The sequence below is a fragment of the Triticum dicoccoides genome, chromosome 3B (genome assembly GCF_002162155.2).
Source record: "Triticum dicoccoides isolate Atlit2015 ecotype Zavitan chromosome 3B, WEW_v2.0, whole genome shotgun sequence".
NCBI lineage: Eukaryota > Viridiplantae > Streptophyta > Magnoliopsida > Poales > Poaceae > Triticum > Triticum dicoccoides.
This window is the reverse complement of record NC_041385.1, coordinates 577618579-577639471: the sequence shown is the minus strand read 5'-3', so window position 1 is coordinate 577639471 and position 20893 is coordinate 577618579.

The following is a 20893-nucleotide window of genomic DNA, read 5'->3' as shown; positions in this document are numbered from 1 at the left end:
CATGAGACCTATGTTTGTAATATCCCGCTCCTCGGAGCCTAATGAATAAATACTTGAGTCATAGAGTCATGTTGTGATGCCATGTTGTATTTGCACATATCGAGCATATTGTGTGTATGTTATTGAAATGCTTGGTATGTGTGGGATCTGACTATCTAGTTGTTTATCCTTAGTAGCCTCGCTTACCGGGAAATGTCTCCTAGTGTTTCCACTGAGCCATGGTAGCTTGCTACCGCTCCGGAACACTTAGGCTGGCCGGCATGTGTCCTTCTTCGTTCCTGTGTCTGTCCCTTCGGGGAAATGTCACACGATGAATACCGGAGTCCTGTTAGCCTGCTACAGCCTGGTTCACCGGAGTCCTGCTAGCCGAGTGCTACAGCCTGGATTCACTCGCTGATGACCGACACGTTCGATGCTGGGTCATGGATGCATGTCCCTGTAAGTCTGTGCCACTTTGGGTTTACGACTAGCCATGTCAGCCCGGGCTCCTTATCATATGGATGCTAGCGACACTATCATATACGTGTGCCAAAAGGCGCAAACGGTCCCGGGCAAAGGTAAGGCGACACCCGTGGGAATACCGTGCGTGAGGCCGCAAAGTGATATGAGATGTTACATGCTAGATCGATGTGGCATTGAGTCGGGGTCCTGACAGCAAGACGGCGTGGTTGAACTGGCTCGGGTACGGATGGCTCGGCCTCGGCTTCAACTACTAGCCGTGGAGGGCGTTGCGGTTGAGGTTGCGGTGGACGACGACGTCGGGGTATCGGCTCCGGCGTGATGGAGGAGGGCGGCGGTTGATGGGTGGGATGGGGTGGCGGACGGAGGACGCTGGGGTTTCGCGACTGGTGGAGATGTAGTTTTGGCGCTCACGGAGTACGAATGGGGAATCAGACGGGTGGGGGGAACCATGTTTCGGTCTGGGACGTGCTTGTTTTTGGCTTTTTTGAACAGAAGATGGGACGTGCTTGTTTGAAATTTGGGGAAAGTACAAACTTTGCCCCCCTCTTAAATTTCGGACCTACTGCGGGTCGGGGGTAGGATGGTAATCCCAGGTGTCCCAAATAGTGGTTGGGAGAGATTTCGGCCGCGCGCATGTGTGCTTAGGCGGCCATTGTGTACGAATGTTTTTCGGAGGCGGTTGCGTGGCGTCTAGATGAAGCTACAAACCTACCCCGGTTTAGACCTTTGGACGTCGGGCCGGTAGGTTTCACAGGTCGGAGTTATTAGAAAAGTAATTTCCTTGTACTACCAAACATTGGTCTCACACGGTTTCGGGCGAGTAGAGGCTCTTTTGGCGCTTCGTTCGAAATTTTGAAACACAAGCATTCACGTTTAGAGTACTCTTGAACTATGAGGATTGACCTAAATAGACAACGTTATATTTGACCTTGTATGTTTGAAAACCTCATTAAATTATCCGCTTCCTTTTGAATTTTAACACTTGAAAATCCTATAACTACGATTATTTTGGAATGGAGGAGCTGAATTTGAATCTATTTTGTACACGACTACATATGCTATTATGTACAAAATCAGAGCAAAGATTGGTACCCCCATAGTTTAGGTATGGTTTACAAATGCCATGATATCAAATTCAAATAATTGAATGGACTTCATGTTGAATTCGATTTTTTTAAACCACCTTAGGTTGAATTCAAATGTATACTGGTTCATAGGTAGCTATTTATAAATGTCCATTGTGTAACTTTCGTATGCATAATGTGATTTACACACACAACATGAACTATACTCACGTTTATATTCGATTGCTAAAGCGATGCATTGTCTGGAGTTCAAAATACTAACTATGTGGATCAATTGTGTCGAATAATAACATAGACATGCTCAAATTCGATAGAATCTAGATGTCTGATGGATCAATGACCACTCCTTATGCGAATTGCAAATATCATGATCCCATCCTAATATTTGGATACAATTTATATCTTTAATCAATGTTTAGAGCAGTCCTTTACGTGTAGTTTCACTCTCCATCGGTGGTCTCTCACACATGCTCACACACTCTCTCCCGAGGTGTCTTTCTCGCACACATTCTCTAGATATAACCCTCCCTCCCTCTGGTAACCATTTACAACTGTTTTCACTAACCTTTATCACAAGCACTCTTCCTCTCGCAAACATACACACACACAATCCTCATCGACCCTTTCTATATACATGGACCTGCCTACGTGTCTCATGTATGCACATTATCTTTACGCGTGTCTCTCACGCATTATCTCACACCTCTCTTCCTAATCGACGAGTATGATTCTAGCAGAGCATTCTGTAGGATGCCCCTTAAAGTTAGGTTGGATGAATAGTAATATCAGAGATAGAGGGGTTACCTGATTCCGAGAACCTAGGGTTACAAATCCTAGCCGGCTTTGTCAGTGGACACAGAGTCCTTCACAATCCTGCTATCTTTGTGTTGTACGACTAGTCATACATGGGTCTTCCTAAATGTGTCATGGGCCGACCAATGTGGCGCAGGACGGAACCGAACAAAGGGCCTCACCTCGACCCACCAGACCTCACGCGGTGACAATCTCTCTGCCCCCACGTCTCATTATCTTCTCACACCCACACATACCAACACAAACACCACACACACAAAAAAATTCTCCTGGTGCCTCTATTCCCTCCCCCTTGCATATACACACACAAGGGAATGGAATCTCTTGTCGTGACGTCATATTCGTCTCTCTCTCTAGACCACCCTCATTTCTCGTGCTGTCTCTCCCCCCCCCCATCGGCCCCTCTATCCATGCCTCTCTCGAATACGTAATACACACACATACCTCTCTAGGCCCCGCCAAATGCATCAACTACACATTCACACATGTTACATCACGTACCCCATTGATCTAAAAAGCCCTCTCTTCACGTTTATTTCGCATACAACATTCCTTTTGAATAAAGTGTGGCCAAAAAATTATTTTAGAGTTTCTACATATATACAACATTACAAAGTTATATGGAAGAGTGCGGACGCTAATTTGCATTGCATTGTGCCCACAATGATATTTATTCCGCACTGTGAATTTGTATATTTTTATACTATATACAAAGTTAGTCATAATAAAGAGAAACGAAGAGCATCTCTCTCTCTCCATCGCATACCCCCCCCTGTATGGCCCTTTCATGTATGCACACAAAACTATCTCCATGTCCTCTAAAAGTAAGCCCCCAGAAAATTCACGCGTGTTTCATCTTTCTCTCGCGATATATGCAATGACGATCATTGTATTTGAAGTGAAAGCACGATACATACATTGGACTTCATAATCCACTCATTACGGTCACCGTTTACGTTTAGTGGTTATTATACAGTCACGGGCTCACCGTACAACTTTGTATTTGCTCATGACATGACTAGTTGACCAGTTGAACGCTCCACGTGGCACCTGATCTAGTGTTGCGTCACATTATCTCACTAACATCATGCCCACCTGTCGACTTGTATCTACTCTACATCTACACTATTATAAAATACTTAAAATACACTCTTATAAAAAAAACAGAGTTGGTGATGATGGTGTGCCTGCCATCCTGCAATATAGGTCGTTCGATTTATATCTGACGGATAGGAAAGAAACTATGGCAGTTTTGCAAAAAGGTACCCACACACCTCTCCCCATTTGCAAATAAGGCCTTCCCTCGTTCATCCTTTTCTCTCACAAGATAAATAAGTCATACAAATGCATCTTGATGTTACGTGCAACGCATGGGCATCTTGCTAGTAAGAATAAAAACAAACGACAAAAAAATATTTTGATGGTGGTGAGAAGTCATGACCGCGGGCACAGCGGACAAGGTGGCCTTGTATCGGTATGCTGAGCCATCTGTTTTAACACACAGGAGCTGGTGTGATGATTATACACACACGCACGCATGCACATGAACTCCATCCACGCAACACTCACACAAACAAATGCACCCACGCACGCACGCAACACTCACACGTACACTCGCAGCCACGCACGCATGCAACACTCACACGCACACACGCACGCATGCATGCACACACCAGTACACCACACGACCAAGACACACTCTCACGCTCAAGTGCTCAACCTACACGTGCATGCACACACATCAGGCCCTGACAGACACATACACAACCAGGTGATTCCCGCGCACGGGTTGGAGCCTTGTCGCGCCTGCGTAAATTTGTGTTTATCTGACCTTTTCCCTATGCAAACTGACAAGTGGGACCCACAAGGAACGTGGTCAATTTAACTAGTCAACATGGCGCCATGCAGGCTATTTGGCCGGTCAACAGAGTGCAATCCGATGCTGAACTGTGAGCAAGTGACCGGATAACCACCGCAAAACGTATATAGTGACCGTAATCAGCTTATTCTGAAGTTCGGTGACCGTACTACGCTTTTCTCTCTGTAGGCCCTCCAAAACTACATCTCTACACGTTCTCGCATGTTACATCTAACAACTATGCAATACAGCACTACTACTACACAACACAATAAATCATATGTGTTTTCAGTTTTACTAGATATCATATTGTTACTTATAATTATTCAGTTTGCATACATTAAAATTGCCTTTGAAATGTATGGCCAGTATCATCTACCACGCGGGAAAAATCCTGCCCTTTCCTGTTTAATCGGGTTTCTATTGATGGATCGTGCGAAACAGCAAAACTATAGTACTATACAGTACAAGTGACAGTTCAATGGGCCGTCGTGTCGTCTACTCCTCTGTCGTAAGAGTGGAGCGCTCGCTTTCATAAATCTTCTAGTCCCTTTCGCCGACATGTGGGACATCAAGCTACCGGGTCCATGTGCCATACCGGAATACAGTGCAGAGCAGCGGGGTGAAGCACCCCAGTCATGGCGTCGGCGTAGTAATGAGCAATGAGGCGTCAAATCACAAAGCTGCACCTTTCCCGCAGTTAAGTTGGAGGGACAAAGTAATAACGCTAAAAAAAGAAGTTGGAGGGACGAAGCAACCATCATTTCACTCGTTGTTGAATCCGCTTCTCCCTCATCTTCTTCAACTTAACCACGTGTTGCTTCTGCCGTTGTTCTGCCTCATGTGGGACGCGGATCAGCTTGGTCGCTTCTCCCTCATCTTCTTCAACTTAACCACGTGTTGCTTCTATCGTTGTTCTGCCTCATGTGGGACGCGGATCAGCTTGGTAAAGCTCTGACACGTGGGACCGCATGTTAGCAAACCGCCAGGACAACGTCCTCCGAAAATAAGAAACCTCCCCCGCCATCCGCGCGGCAAAATCACCTCCTTTTTACTAATCTTTGATTCTATAATTTTTTAGATCAATATAATTGAGATTTGTATAGATATCACACATGAGCAAAACCAAGTGGTACAGTTAAGGGCATCCACAATGTGTAGCCAAATGTGAAAATAGCTTTTGACATCCTGGGAACCATTGTGGACGGCGTTGCCAAAGCCAAAAAGATGGAACCGAAGCACCCTGATTGATTGATCGAAGGAATAGAAAAATGCAACGTCTCTCCTCTTTCTCCCATGCTTGGACACATGTAGGAGTAGTACAGTACAGAGCACAGAGTCTACTCCCGTGTCCCTTCTATCAAAAATCACAAAGCAGTGAGGCGTCAAATCACAAAGCACGGACGAAGCAACTATCATTTCACTCTTCGCTGACTCCGCTTCTCCATCGTCTTCTTCAAGAAACCATCTCACCGCACTAGTACTCCTAGTAGTAGTACTAGTAAAGGACTTACTGGATGCAAATAAGACGGTTGTCTCGGCTTGCAGGCGGCACTTGCGAACGACTTACTGTGGTCTCCCTCAATGGTGTTCTCTGTCGAACGCACTTTGCCAAACCACAAAAAAAAAAGTCGTCGACGTCACCGCAATGGGCAAGGTATTCAAATATAGTTACTACCTCCATTTTTTTGTACACAAGGCCAGTATATCAAAATTACAATTTGCAAAGGGCCACTAACACTAATCGAGGCAAAATTGATGGGGTTAGCAACCAAGGACATTAATATCCCCTGCATGCATGCGGAAGTGAGAAGGTTCGTTTGCATGGCGCTGCATTAATCAAGTGATGAGGAGTGAGATGGTTAGCTCTTTGGTCTTTCGAGAAAAAAATACGCATTAATTGACACGTGAAACGAGGATTTGTATCGAAGGAAAACCCCGCATTTCTTTTTTAACACTAGTACTCCTAGTACGTACTACCTCCGTCCTGGTATATAGGTCCCTTTTATAGTTTGTGCCAAATTTTGACTAAAGATTTAACTAACAAAATGTTAATGCATGTCAAGAAAAATTATCTCATTGGGTTCATATTTGAACATAGATTTGAAAAATACAATGTTTGGTGACATGCGTGAACATTTTCTTAGTTTAATCTATGGTCAAAATTTGGCACGAAATATAATGGGGACCAGTAAACCCGGACAGAGGTAGTACGTACTTATCCTGTTTAGGTCTAGGCCTTGCATTGCCAAACTTCGCCACACATTTTTGCCAAGCTTGCCTAAAGTTTTCAAAATGAGAAGGAGGTACACTTGCGCACGGCTGTCGCGGTCGCACCGCACCCTCAGACGGTCGCTCCTGCACGCCGCGGTCACACCGCACCCTCACACTTCGCTCATGCACGCCGCAAACCCAACCAAGGGAACTCACCCTCACTGACACGTGCTGTCGCATGTGAACAAACCAAACTCAGCCATCCTATCGCTGACACATAATTTTCGTTCATAGAGTATGTTTATCCAACCGGAGTATCCGTACGGCCCGTGCGGTGGTCTGTTGGGGAAGAAGAAGAGGTGGGGAAGAAGGAAAGAAGGGTTAGGAGACGTAGGATATTCATCCAACCGCCTGAAATGGTAGACTCAGGCGACTTGCATAACAAATAGTATGTTTTTACACAGCAAAAGATCCATAATAATAAAAACAACAACATAAAGAAAAACTATCACTGCTCGCGGAAAGAGACGGCCTCGTCGTCTTTGGCTGCCGACGCGAACCAGCCGTCGCTGCCGACATGTGTCTCCGCACCGTGGTTGTCCTTGGCCTCCAGCTACTCATTCAAGCGGAGCGTGCGGGCGCTCTGCATGGACGAGAGCACAGCCCGGTTCAAGTCGAGGACGTCCGGTTCCGCCTGCAGGAGGGCCTCGATGGCAGTGGCATCCGCGCGCTCCGCGTCGAGTCGAGCCTACGCCGCCCGGTTCAAGTCCAAGACTTCCGGTTCCGCCTGCAGGAGGGCATCGATGAGAGCGGCATCCGCGCGCTCCGCGTCGAGTCGAGCCTCTGCCGCCCGGTTCAAGTCCAGGACTTCCGGTTCCGCCTACAGGAGGGCATCGATGAGAGCGGCATCCACACCCTCTGCGTCGAGTCGAGCCTCTGCCGCCCGGTTCATGTCCAGGACGTCCGGTTCCACCTGCAGGAGGGCCTCAATGGCAGCAGCATCCGCGCGCTCTGCCTCAAGTTGAGCCTCCGCCACCCAGTTCACATCCACGACATCCGGTTCCGCCTGCAGGAGAGCCTCGATGGCAGCGGCATGCGTGCGCTCCGTGTCGAGTTGAGCCTCTGCCTCCCGGTCCTCCTTTAGTATCGCCATGTTGAACCGCTGGTCCGCCTGCACCATGGGGGACTCGGACGCCGGCACGAAGTCGACGTCCATCATCTCATACCCATCGGGGGCCTTCTGCGCCGTGACCTCCGCAGTGAACATTGGATCGGCTTCCTCCTCCTCGTAGCTTGGCTCCAGAGAACTCGGGGATTGGCCCGCCGCAAAGCGAGCTTGGGAACGGAGGTCTGTGGCGCCGACCGCCGCCGTGATTTCTGCACGGCGCTCCGGCGTCAGCATCTTGTAGTAAGTGATCTTGCGGCACACCATGGCTTTCCGATGAACTAGGGGACGCTTGATGCGGGCTAGGGGATCGAAAGGTGGGGGAATGGGCTGGTGATTTGGTGTGGTTTTAGGGCAGTGGCTGGTGTAGGCCGAGCAGCGAAGGTTCTGGTGTGAATAGTGGTTCCGGTGACGACCGGTCAATCGGTTTTGACTGTACATCGCTCTTGTCGTGTTCGCGTTGCAGCCCGGCACGCTGGACCCTCCATGTCGCTCACCAAATGGAACGCGCTTCGTCTTGCGTTTTCGCTCGCGTGTGGGACCGCAGTTGAGAACAAACCGACGTCCCTCCCCCTCCCCCGCCCGCGTCATTTATTATACCACTACTCCCTCCGTTTTATGCGGAGTAAATAAAAACAGAGGGAGTATACTACGGATGAGGATCCCCTGACGTGGACGAACCCATTGAGTAACTGACATGCAGGGCCTAGCAAGCATGGGATCCGCCAGTAAGTGACCGAAAGGGAGGGTAATGCAGGGATACCTACGTCAGAGGATCCACTTCCACTATACTACTTTGACCAAATGTTGGAGTAATAATATATGACATGCAACTTACACAAATGTTAGAGTAATAATATATGACATGCAATTTACACAAAGCATACAGGGTCTAATGCGTTTTTCGAGGCTAACTTTGACCAAATGTTAGAGTAATAATATATGACATGCAACTTACACAAAGCATATGGTCAATTTCGTATGTGAAAGGAGTTTCCAATGATATAATTTTCACATTATACATCTCATGTACTCCCTCTGTCTAGGTGCGTAAGTCATCTTACGAAAACCAAATAATTCCAAAACACGTAGGCGCGGTGCATTAACTTCTACCTCGTTTCTTGTTTCTTGACATATGAACCAATAACAGATGAGGGTGTGCATGCTTTTAATGACCTGAGACTATCAAACATGACATGCAGTGGTTAGTTCATTACATGCAATACTATTAATTAGCAAATAAACATTAATGTCTCTCGTTTTCCCCTCCTCCTTTGTCACGGTGCACATCCTAAGATGACTTACTCACCTATGTGAAAGGAGTACTATTAATCTTGTCAATAGTCAAATTGGAAACCATCTCGAGTACAAATCTAGGAGTACATACGAATCTAACAATATTGATTGGGCGTTGTTGAATGTTGATACCTTTTTTATCATAGTAGAGATACTTTGACTACACATAAAACTTATATGTAAGGTAGAAAGGATAGGAGGGGGTATATTGTACGTTCAAAAACGAAACGAACATTGAATACCCTTTATATATGATTCGCAGATGCTATGATCACCGGTTCAAAATTTTGAATCCGCCTTAGGTATCACATGCCCCCACTCGTTCCCTCTCGATTTCATCTCGGGGTCCGGAGATCTATTGAAAGAGGACTAGGGTGGATACATGCGAATGATACTCGGCGGAATGTTCAAATGAGGCATGCGGGAGGATGGACTCGACTGGAGGGCGACATGATCGATGGAGAAGAGGGTTGGAGAGGAATGATAAATAAGCAAACGCCACATGATTACACTTGAACGGCTCAAATAAACAATAAGTTGTCTCGCTTGGCCTACATAGTGAAAGGCCTAATGCGCAACGCGGAGCACTCACGCTCGAATATGGCCGGGAAAACAGGAGACCGACATGTGGGGCACACCCGTCGAGACGACGTAGCGCAGACTAGTCCAATGGAGGAGCTGGCCCACGACCTCCTCGCCACCGACAACCATTCATGTGGGTCTTTGGGGCCAACAACGGGGCGCAGCTCCAGCACCGCCTCTGGACACGGCGACCGCGGTGAGCGACACGCTCATATCATCAATAGACACGATCGGTTTCAGTGTGCCGAGGGTGGCGTTTGTGCTATGGAACGACCAACGGTATGTTTGGTTTGTGCCCAAGGTTGCCCCATCAAAGCATTGGGTAGCCAAAATTTTGGTTGAGTTATTGGTTGATCATGATTTGGCCGACATTGGCAAGAAAAATGAACTAGAGTTGGCTAGAGTTCATTGGCATGCCAAAGAAATGGCAACCATCCAAACAAAGACTAATCTTCGGGTCATGACCAAAATTTTGGTAAGGTGCACTTTGGCCACAATCCAAACACACCCCAACACCCGGCTCATCGCGGATGTACGGGCGCCGCGTCGCGTCCGCGGAGTGGTGTAGCGCGGCCAACTGCATCCTCTGGACCTGAGACCATGCCGGGTCGTCTTGCTTTTTCAATGACATGCGGGGATCGCATTTGAGCAAAGGGCATCTCCAATGTTGCCACGACCGCAGCTGACTACCCTGGCACAACAAAGCCCTCGTCCCTCGCGCCGTGGCGCGGTGCGTTCCCAGCCGGCGCCAGCTGCCCGCATTCATGCCGTCCGTTCGTATGTCGTCGTTAAGAGGCTCGGTGCCCGAGAAACCAACTCCGGCGACTTAATGATGCACCCGGACGCTTGGCCTCACCGGAATGCGCTACTTAAAGCGGCAACGCCCAGCTAACCTCCACACCATAGCGCATCGTCCTCCTACCTGACACCACATCCACCATGATCGCAAGTGCGAACGCTCTGCGGGAGAGCTTGTCTTCGGGGATGAAGCTCGAGGTCGCCGCCCTCGCTCAAGTCGCCTCTCGCGACGCAATAGCGGCGTAGCCGGACACAAACGCGAGCGCACAAGCGGTGGCCACGCTAGCGGCCGACGAGGGGAGCACCGTCAGCCACGCGTCCTACTTGCCGCCGTCCAATGTCCGGCACCACCGAGGTCGGGGACTCCTCCGAAGATGAGTAGGGCATGGGAGGCGGCAGGGCATGGTGTGCCAACTGGCCGGTCTGTATCCCGTGTTCTACTCTTCCTCGCCGGAGACCGCACCTTCACTTCACGGGTCTTGAACCCCGCCCCCGTACATAGAGATCGCAGATGGAGGACGTCGGTCGCCGCCGTAGAATAGGTTTAGGGTCAGGTTTCTTTTACTTTTCTATCTTATAAAAGTTCGAAATGTAATGAAAATCTGTCGTGTTTGCATTAATCTCGGCTGGTGTATATGAACTTTCACAATAATATACATATTGTAGGAGTACTAGTGCATGGAAGATCAAGATCTTGTGGCAGAAAAGGATGAACGAGGGAAAGCCTTATCTGCAAATGTGGAGAGGAGTGCGGGTAAATTGTCATAGTTTCCTTCCTATCCGTTACATATAGATCAGACGGCCTATATTGCAGGATGAAAGGCACACCATCATCACCAACTCTGCTTTTTATTGAACCGAGACAAATCTAAAAAACCCAACTAAGCCAACCTCCCAGCATATCACGCGGGAAAAGACCTGGCCGCGCCGTTTTAGTGGGGATTACTGGATTACTAGTACTAGTATCGATGGATCGCGCGAAGCAACATTTTTTTTGAGGGGGCGAAGCACCTAGTTTAAAAGGAAAAAAGGCGGTACACTCACAGCACTCCTATCGCGGTCGCATTGCACCCCACACACGTTCGGTCCTGCACACGGCTCACGCAAACGGAACGCGCTTCGGCTTGCCTCTTCACTGACACGTGGGACTGCACTTGGAGAAACCGACCATGCGCCAAACTCCCCCCGCCCACCGCACGAAAATCCCCCCCCCCACCACCACCACACACACAAAAAAATCCCCCCAAATCCCCCCACTTCGGCCAAATATTCCCCAAACCCCCCTCCCCCGGTCCCCCCTCCACTCCATTTGCTCCGCCAAAGCCGCCCTCCCCGCCGCGCCGATACGTCGGCGCCGTGGTTTGTCGAGGGGACACACGGCGATCCTCTAGCTCCCACAGTACGCTCTCGTAGACTGTCGTCCTCTAGCCGCGCCGCCACCTCTGGCTACGTTCTTGTGGAGGCGCACGGCGGTCAGCGCCACCACCGCTGGCGACGTTCGTGTGGAGACGCACGGCGGTCAGCTTCTCCCACGGTACGCGCATTCTAGACTGAGGCCCCGTTCATGTCGGTGTAGCGCTGAATGTTAGCTGATAGACGCTGTTAATCTCACTGTTTGCCGAAGTAGTTTAATGTCAATATGCTCTGCTTAAGAAGCTTCCTTGCCCTGTTCTGCACTCAATCTTCTTAGTTGAGATGGCATGCCAAGGCCGATTAGTTGCTAAAATATCCTGCCATATATTTATTGTGACGTAGATTGCCATGGTCTAGTAGCCAATCTGTTAGGTGAAATAGCTCTACACCGTTTTATACTCGATCTTTGTTGTTGCGATAGCCTTCGATAGTTCGATAGCTGTGTGCTCGGGCTCATTGACTGCTGAAACAGCCTGCCATAATTTAGCACTCAAATCTGTTTGCTGAATTAGCTTTACATATATTTCATTACTTAGATCTGCTCGTCCAAATATCTTGCCATAGCTTTAGACATCGACCTAGGTATTTTTTTTCTAGACTTCATAAAAAAGCATATATGTTTTTCCTGTAATATCTAGTAGAAGAACTAATTTGTATGTCTAACAGATGGATAGGACTTGAATAACTACTGCTCGAAGATTCTCCGCTGCATATGTCGAGGGGGTTGAAAACTTCATGAACTTTATCAGAGCTGAGTACGGTGGTCCGAAATCAGATGTGCTCTGCCCGTGTAGCAGTTGTATGAATTCAGTTACAAGACCCTAGTCAACTGTGCAAAATCATCTACACTTGTATGGGATGTCGGTCACATATACTAGGTGGGTTCATCATGGTGAAGCTGTGAACGTCAATGTTATTCACTACGTGGAAGCAGCAGATCACCATCTTGATCTGCCTGATGCTCAGGTGGAAGAGGAGGAGGAGGTGGTGGTGGCGGAGCCAGTGAGTTTGACCAACATTGAAACAATGCTACGAAATGCTCGTGCATTCCGTGAACATTCACCTGCAGAAGAAAAACGGTGGGCCCGCATGTTGGAACAATGCAACGTTGTTGTCACCCCAGGAAATAAGTTGTCAGTATTCTCGGCTATGGTCACCTTTCTTCAGGTGAAGACATCTGAGCGGATGACCAACAAATCATTCGATGCGATGTTGGCTGCTTTCCGCAAATCTTTCCCAGATGCGTCTGAGCTGCCACACACCTATAGTAAAATGAAGAATTTCCTTCGTGCAGTTGGAATTGGATATGATATGATCCATGTTTGTAAGAATAATTGTGTTCTGTTCCGGAAGGATTATGCCAACTTAAGTGAATGCCCGAAATGCAAATCATCAAGATGGAAAGATGGCGATGCTGTGAAGAGGGTTCCTCATAATGTTCTAAGACATTTTCCAATTACACCAAGATTGCAGAGGTTGTTTCATGATGCTGAAACAAGAGAGGATGTATTATGGCATTCTAGGAACCAAGAGTACAGAGATCAGAATGTAATGAGCCATCCATCTCATGGTAATGAGTGGAAAAGCTTCAATGATAAACACAAAGAGTTTGCTGCTGACCCGAGAAACATTAGACTTGGCTTAGCTTTAGATGGATTTAACCCATTTGGCCACCAGAGCGCCACATATAGCATGTGGCCAGTGCTTGTTATCCCTTACAACATGCCTCCAAATGTCTGCACCAAAGAATCAAACTACATGATGGCATTGCTCATCCCAGGTCCAAAAAGTCCTGGAAAGGATTTTGATTTGTTCATGGAGCCTCTTGTGGAGGAACTTCAACAGCTATGGAAGGGTGTTCTCACTCGAGACCTATATAGTAGCCCACCAGCTGATTTCTTTCTGCGTGCTGTTGTAATTTGGTGCATCCATGATTATCCGGCTTTGGGCACTATGTCAGGGCGAACGACACATGGTTACAATGCATGTGTTCGTTGTGACAGGAATCCGCTGTCATACGCAATACTTAGCAAGATCTGTTACATTGGACACCGTCGTTTCCTTGCCAAGGACAAGCCGCATCCTAGAAAATACGGAAGACATGTGTTCAATGCAAAGCATGAAAACCGTGATGCGCCAAAGAGGCTCACCACCGATGAGTTGCAAGTGGAATTAGAGAAGGTCAGGCATATTACACCAGGAAACCATCCTGGTAATGGTAGCGGGAAAAGGAAGCATGGCACGATAGAAGAGAGATTATTGTTTACCTGCAGGTCCACTTTGTGGGACTTGGAGTATTGGAAAGATTTGGATCTGTGGCATAATCTTGATGTGATGCACATCGAGAAAAATATATGTGATAGCATTATCGGCACACTTCTTAACATTGAAGGCAAGACGAAAGATACCTTAAAATCTAGGATTGATTTGACACACCTGGGTATCAGAAAGGATTTGCAGGTGCAAGATGAAGGTAAACCACGGGATATGGCACCAGCTGTGTACGTCTTGGACAAGGTAAAAAGAAAAGAATTTTGTGAGGTCCTGTCACGTGTGAGATTCCCACATGGATTTGCTTCCAACCCTGAAAGGAGAGTCAGTGCAGATGGAAACAAGGTACAAGGGTTGAAAACTCATGACTGCCACATACTACTTCAAAGGGTTTTACCTGTTATCCTTAGAGGATTGGGCCGCCCTGACTTATACAGAGCAATTGCAGAGTTGGGACAATTCTTCAGTGTACTCTGCAGTAGAAATATCAGGATAGATGCTTTGGAGCGTCTTAGAGACAAGATACCAACTATCCTATGCGACCTTGAGAAGATATATCCTCCATCCTTCTTTGATGTGATGGTGCATTTGATTGTTCATCTACCTGATGAGGCACTACTTAGAGGTCCAGTACAGTATGACTGGATGTACCCTATAGAAAGGCGGCTAGGCACTTTCAAGGGCTATGTTAGGAACAGAGCTAGACCCGAGGATTCCATTGCAGAGGCCTACATTGCTACAGAAGCGTTGACATTCTGCTCAAAATACATTGAAACAGCTGATCAGCTTAGCAAAGAGGTGGGTGAAGACAATCCCGGGCTCAATGTTTTCGATTATTCTTTCGAGTTACAGGGAAGAGTCGACAAGAGGACAAACCTAAAGATTTGGATAAAATGGTTTGGTATGTGTTGAATAACTATCCTGAGATACTACCTTAATCAAGTAAGTGCAGTACTGCAGCTTATACATCGTAATCTACTAAACTTGCAGCACATTCTTATATATTTAGATGTTTGACGCGATCACTATGTTGTGCAGCATGTACAAAGAGGAGTTACTGCCGCAAAATCCAAGAAACATTGACAAACTGGTTATGGCAGGATTTGCGAAATGGTTCAAGAACCATGTAAGCTTTTGAAGTGCACTGTCAGTTTTTCTAATATATTGAGTACATAAGATGATCAGCTTGTCTATTTTCTAACCATAGGTTAAGAAGATGCTGGAGGATGGGCAGGCAGTTGATGATGCCCTTTACTCACTAGCAATGGGTCCTGATACTCGGGTAAGACATTATGAATCTTGCGTTGTTGGAGATATGCGCTACAACACCCTTGCACGAGACAAAGGCAGGAAGACACAAAACAGTGCCATCATGAGCACAGATACGTATGGCAAAGAGACAACTGAAATGTATGCTAACATAACAGGCATTGTTCAGTTGCGGTATATCTCCAGTTTCGAGGATCATTGGTGTGTGGTTCTGTTGTGCTGTCGTTGGTATAACCTGTTTTCCAGGATCGCAAAACCCAGAGCTGATGATTATTTCAAATCCATCAATGTCAAATCCATCAATGTCAAGGCGGCGTACCAGACCAACGAGCCTTTTATTTTGGCAAATCAAGCAACATAGATATTTTTCTTGGAAGACACATTTGCACGTAGTGATGACTGGAGAGTATTGCAAAGGTTTGAGCAGAGGAATTCGTTTAATGAAGTTGCACAACAAGATGATGCTTACACTGCTCCTGATGTACAAGATAACACAGGTGTTCCTAATATCTTTGAGAACCATCACGTCAATGACGCCGGCGAAAAGATTGCCTGTCGTGTTGTGGACATACAAGAGTTGATCAAGAAGAAGCCAACGTTCGAGGACGTTGAGGACGAAGAATAAGATGACACCGTGGGGAATTATGATTCAGGATGATACACATGGCAAAGATGTTGACGCTGCTGCTGCGGATGATGATTACATTGCTTTTGTCGTATTTGCCTGTCAGAAGATGTTTTCTATTTACTATGTGAAATTGTGTTTTCTATGACAACTGAAACCTGATGAACATGTTGTTTAGTATTTTGTTGTGAGAACATCACTTGTTATGTATGCTGATTTGTGTTTCCTTTAATAGAAATCATTAGATGTTCACAACACTACGCCCAGCCTGCTACACAGGTTTCATTCATTACTAGTTTCAGCAAAGTGCTCATGTCGTAGACACTGAATACATCACGAGTGCTACATACATTGCAAATAAAGAGACAATCATCCTACAGAGCACATCGATTTTTCCCATTATCTTCACAAGCTCTTTCATCTCCTCATTCCTGTCAAGGCCGTTCGGCAACTGTTGCTTGGCCATGATCAGAGGAACTGCGTCTTTAACCTTCTGCTCTGCATCTTCCTCTTCTGTCGTTCCTTCAGTTACTTGTCCAACACCCCAACCTGCTGGTATTGGGATTCCTCGGCTAACCAAATAATCAGCGTAGTTGCATTCCCCCACATCAGCAACTTCCCAGAAATACAAATCACATGAATCTTCCCTTTTCTGCATGAATCAAATTAGAAGATCATCAACCAAACTATTAAAAAATCAGCAACTGAAAGCAGCAGAACAACACTTAAACATATTATTACCCCATGATTCGGACATTTGTAGAAGACTCGGCCAGGGTTGCGGATTGTGGTTGAGACGCGACGGATGACTCTGCGTGATTTGCAGCAGTGGCACCACACCAATGGCAGCGGGTGCGATGAGCAATCGGCTGCGGTGCGCATGTTGGCGGGGGTCTGATGAGACCCACGGGCGATGGTACGGGTGGCGACTTGGCGCATATCTGGTTGTTTCCTGCTGAAGAGCGGGTGGACGAGCAGCCAGCGGACATGGTTGCTGCGGCCAGAGCTTCTGATGCTAGGCAGAGTAAGTAGAGAAGAGGAGAAGCGAACGTTGGATATGTCAGTTTCATTACTTGCAGAGTAGCATAGCACCATATATAGTAATAGTCTAGGTTTGGATTCGAACCAGCTACAGGAGCACGTCTTTCTTTTTTCTAAAACTCGGCAACGTCTCTTTACTGGTACACTAGCTTGTTCTGTACGTCTTCCCAAGTCTTTGATTTTCTTTCCCTTTTTTGCGAGGAAGGAAGGAGGACAAAATTGAGAGTTCCTCGGACCTGAACCCAAGACCTCTCGGTTGAAAACCAAGGGTGCTAGTCACTTATGTGGCGAACCTTCCCTGTGAGGAGGACGGCAGACGAACACATTTTCCTCGCAGTTTTCTTCCTATATATAAAAAAGTATGCTACTTGGTGTCCGCTTAGTCAAAAAACGATTGTGCCAACCTTGACCGTTCGATTGACATTCAACGTCTGTCGCGTTTCTTCAGTCTCTTCTTCCTCGAGCCGCCAAAGCCAAACCAGCGCTGGTGGGACCGCCTGCTCCCGCCTCCCACGGCTGGCTGTGATCTTCCCCGGCTCCTGTTCGTTCCCGTCCGAGGCCTAACCATCGTCCTTCGCGCTCGCCGCGGCGCCGCCCTCCGGTGTTGTCAACATGGTCAACCACCAAGAGGAATAAGGAGATGACTGTACATGGTGAGGATGACAGTAGGGACCCAGCAGCGCGCGCAGTAATTTTGTTTTTTCGAGACGGAGAAGGGTATCAACTAGGTTGTGCGGGACCAGTGGCCCGTCTAGCCCAGGCTTTTATTTCATATGTTTAGCACATGACCAGCCCAGTTTGTTTTTTTCCTTTCTGAAAAATGGCTAGCCAGCTATTTTGTTTTTTGCAGAATAACCAACATAGGCCTACTTGCTTTTCTACGCCCTGCTGGGCCGGAAATCTTTCAAGACGAGGAGGGATGCATTTTGCCCAGAAAATGGGCTATAAGTAATAAGAAATGGGCTATAAGTAATAAGAAATGGGCTATAAGTAATAATAAATGGGCTGTAAAATGAAAAAATACAGCAAACAGGCAATTAGTTCCCAAATACTGTTTTCTTTCGGATTTGATATTTTAAATTTCATTGTTTTCGTGCGGGTAAAATTTCATTGAATTTAAATTAAGGTATATTTAGATTTAAAATTAATTTGAATCCGGCTAGAAATTTCGGGCTGTATGCTGTTTGGGACAGATTTGGAGGATGACTTGTGGGTCTACTAGGTTGACGTGTACTTTGGCTTTGTCAACTTAGTCCACAAACGATTCTAGCGGCAATGACCGTTGGATGTTAATCCAACGGCCGTGCTGCTTCTTCAATATCTGATCTTCTTGCTCCAGCCGCCCAAACCAGCTCCGGTGGGACTGCCTGCTCCCGCCTCCTGTGGCCGGCTGTGCTGCCGCACAGGCCGCACCGCCCCACCCTACTTCATTGTTGGCCAAGCCATTCCTCTACTCACCCACACCTCCTGTTATTTTCCGGCGATGGCAGCCGGACCAATAAACCCTCGTACTCCCCACCGCGTGGGCAACCATTGCCGAGTCTTCCCCGGCTCCGTGTCGTTCCCTTCCTAGGCCTCGCCGTCGTCCACCGCCATGGTGCTCTCGGCGCGGCCTGGTCAACATGGTCAACGAACGACATCCATCGGCCGTGGACTGTACGCGCAAAATAATGATTCCTCCACCTGACAGCTGGGACCCACCGGAAGGGCCTCTGTATTTCACGAAAAAAACGTTCCCCCGCTGACATTTCAGAACCACCAGCTATATCTTCGCACGCAAGGAAGTGCCTCCTTATTACGCACAAAAAAATGAATACCCACCCTGCTAGATGGGACCCACCATAGTGGGAGGATGACTTGTGGGCCAACTAAGTTGACGGGGACGGAGGGCTTTGTCAACTTAGTCAATATGAACGATTCTAGCTCCAGTGACCGTATGATGTCCATTCAACGGCCATAGTGCTTCTTCAACCTCTGGTCTTCTTGCTCCAGCCGCCCAAAGCAGCACAGGTCGTGCCGCGTGCTCCTGCCTCTCGTGGCCGGTTGTGATGCCGCGGAGGCCTCACCGCCCCCTACTACTCCCACCGCTGGCCCAGGGTATCCCTCTACTCACCCACACCCCCTGTTATTCTGCGGAGACGGCAGCCTCATGCCGCAGCCGAACCAGTGAACCCTCGTACTCCTCTCCGTGCGGGTTACCACTGCTGCGTCTTCCCCGGCTCCGCGTCGTCCCCTTCCTAGGCCTCGCCATCGTCCAGACCACCGCCCTGGTGCTCTCGGTGCGGCGTGGTCAACATGGTCAACGACCGACTTCCATCGGAAGAGTACTGTACGTGGAGAGGCTGACAGCTGGGTCCAGGCGGCCGCAAGGAAGTGCCTCCTTATTACGCGCAAAATAATTATTCCTCCACCTGACAGCAGGGACCCACCGGACGGGCCACCTTATTTCGCGAAAAAAATGTTTCCCCCCTGACTGCTGGGACCCACCGGACGGGCCAGCGTATTTCGCGAAAAAATGTTCCCCGCGCTATCAGCTCGGACCCACCGGAAGTGCCTCCTTATTACGCACAAAAAATGAATACTCCCCTTGCTAGCTGGGACCCACCATGGTGGGAGGCTGACTTGTGGGCCTACTAAGTTGACTGGGACGGGGGCCTTTGTCAACTTTAGTCAATATGAACGATTCTAGCTCCAGTGACCGTACGATGTCCATCCAACGGCCGTAGTACTTCTTCAACCTCTGGTCTTCTTGCTCCAACCGCCCAAAGCAGCATCGGTCATGCCGCATGCTCTTGCCTCCCGTGGCCGGCTGTGCTGCCGCGGAGGCCTCACCGCCCCCTACTATTCCCACCGCTGGCCAGGCCCTGCGGCGACGGCAGCCTCACACCGCAGCCGAACTAGTGAGCCCTCGTACTCCTCTCCGCGTGGGCTTCCACTACCGCACCTTCCCCGGCTCCGCGTCTTCCCCGGCTCCCAGTCGTCCCCTTCCTAGGCCACGCCGTCGTCCACTGCCCTGGTGCTCTCGGCACAGCGTGGTCAACGTGGTCGGAACGACTTCCATCGGACATGTACTGTACGTGGAGAGGCTGACAGCTGGGTCCACGGCCGCAGCAAGGAAGTGCCTCCTTATTATGCGGAAATAATGATTCCTCCACCTGACAGCTGGGACCCACCGGACGGGCCACAGTATTTCGCAAAAAAAAAACGTTTCCCACTGACTGCTGACCGCTGGGACCCACCAGCGACACCTTCGCACACAAGGAAGTGCGTCCGGGCAAAAAAAAGATTCACCCCCCTAACTGCTAGGACCCACCGGCTACATCTTCGCACGCAAGGAAGTGCGTCCGGGTAAAAAAAACGATTCGCCCCCTGACTGCTGGGACCCACCAGCTACATATTCGCACGCAAGGAAGTGCCTGACAGTTGGGACCCACCTGGTCGAAGCGTATGTAGCATTGTCATTCTGGTCGTGAACGTGTACGTACATATATATTGGTGGATGTAGAGGCGTGCACGTGTCATAGTAGAGGCGCGCACGTAGCATGTACACGTACATACAGCGGCGAGGGTGCAAGAAAGAAAATACGGCCACGTACATACATATGGGCAGGGTCTCTAACGCCTATCACGCATATGTACATGGCTGGGTCGGAACGGAGAAACAGCGTCGTCGTCGTGTCCATGGGGAGCCAACCGGCTGGGTCGGAACGGAATGCATGGTCGTGTTCATCGGGAGGGCTTGGACGGAACAGGCGATGGAAACGAGGCCTGGCGTACCGCACAACGAAGGAAACGGCCTTGTGTTCGACCGGCCACGTTCGAAACGGGGTCCTGTTGATCGGGAGGGGCCTGGCGTACCGCAAAACGGAGGAAACGGACCTCCTACGGTCGAAACGGGGGTCCTGTTGATCGGGAGGGGTGTGGCGTACCGCAAAACGGAGGAAACGGACCTCCTACGGTCGAAACGGGGGTCCTTTTGATCGGGAGGGGTGTGGCATACC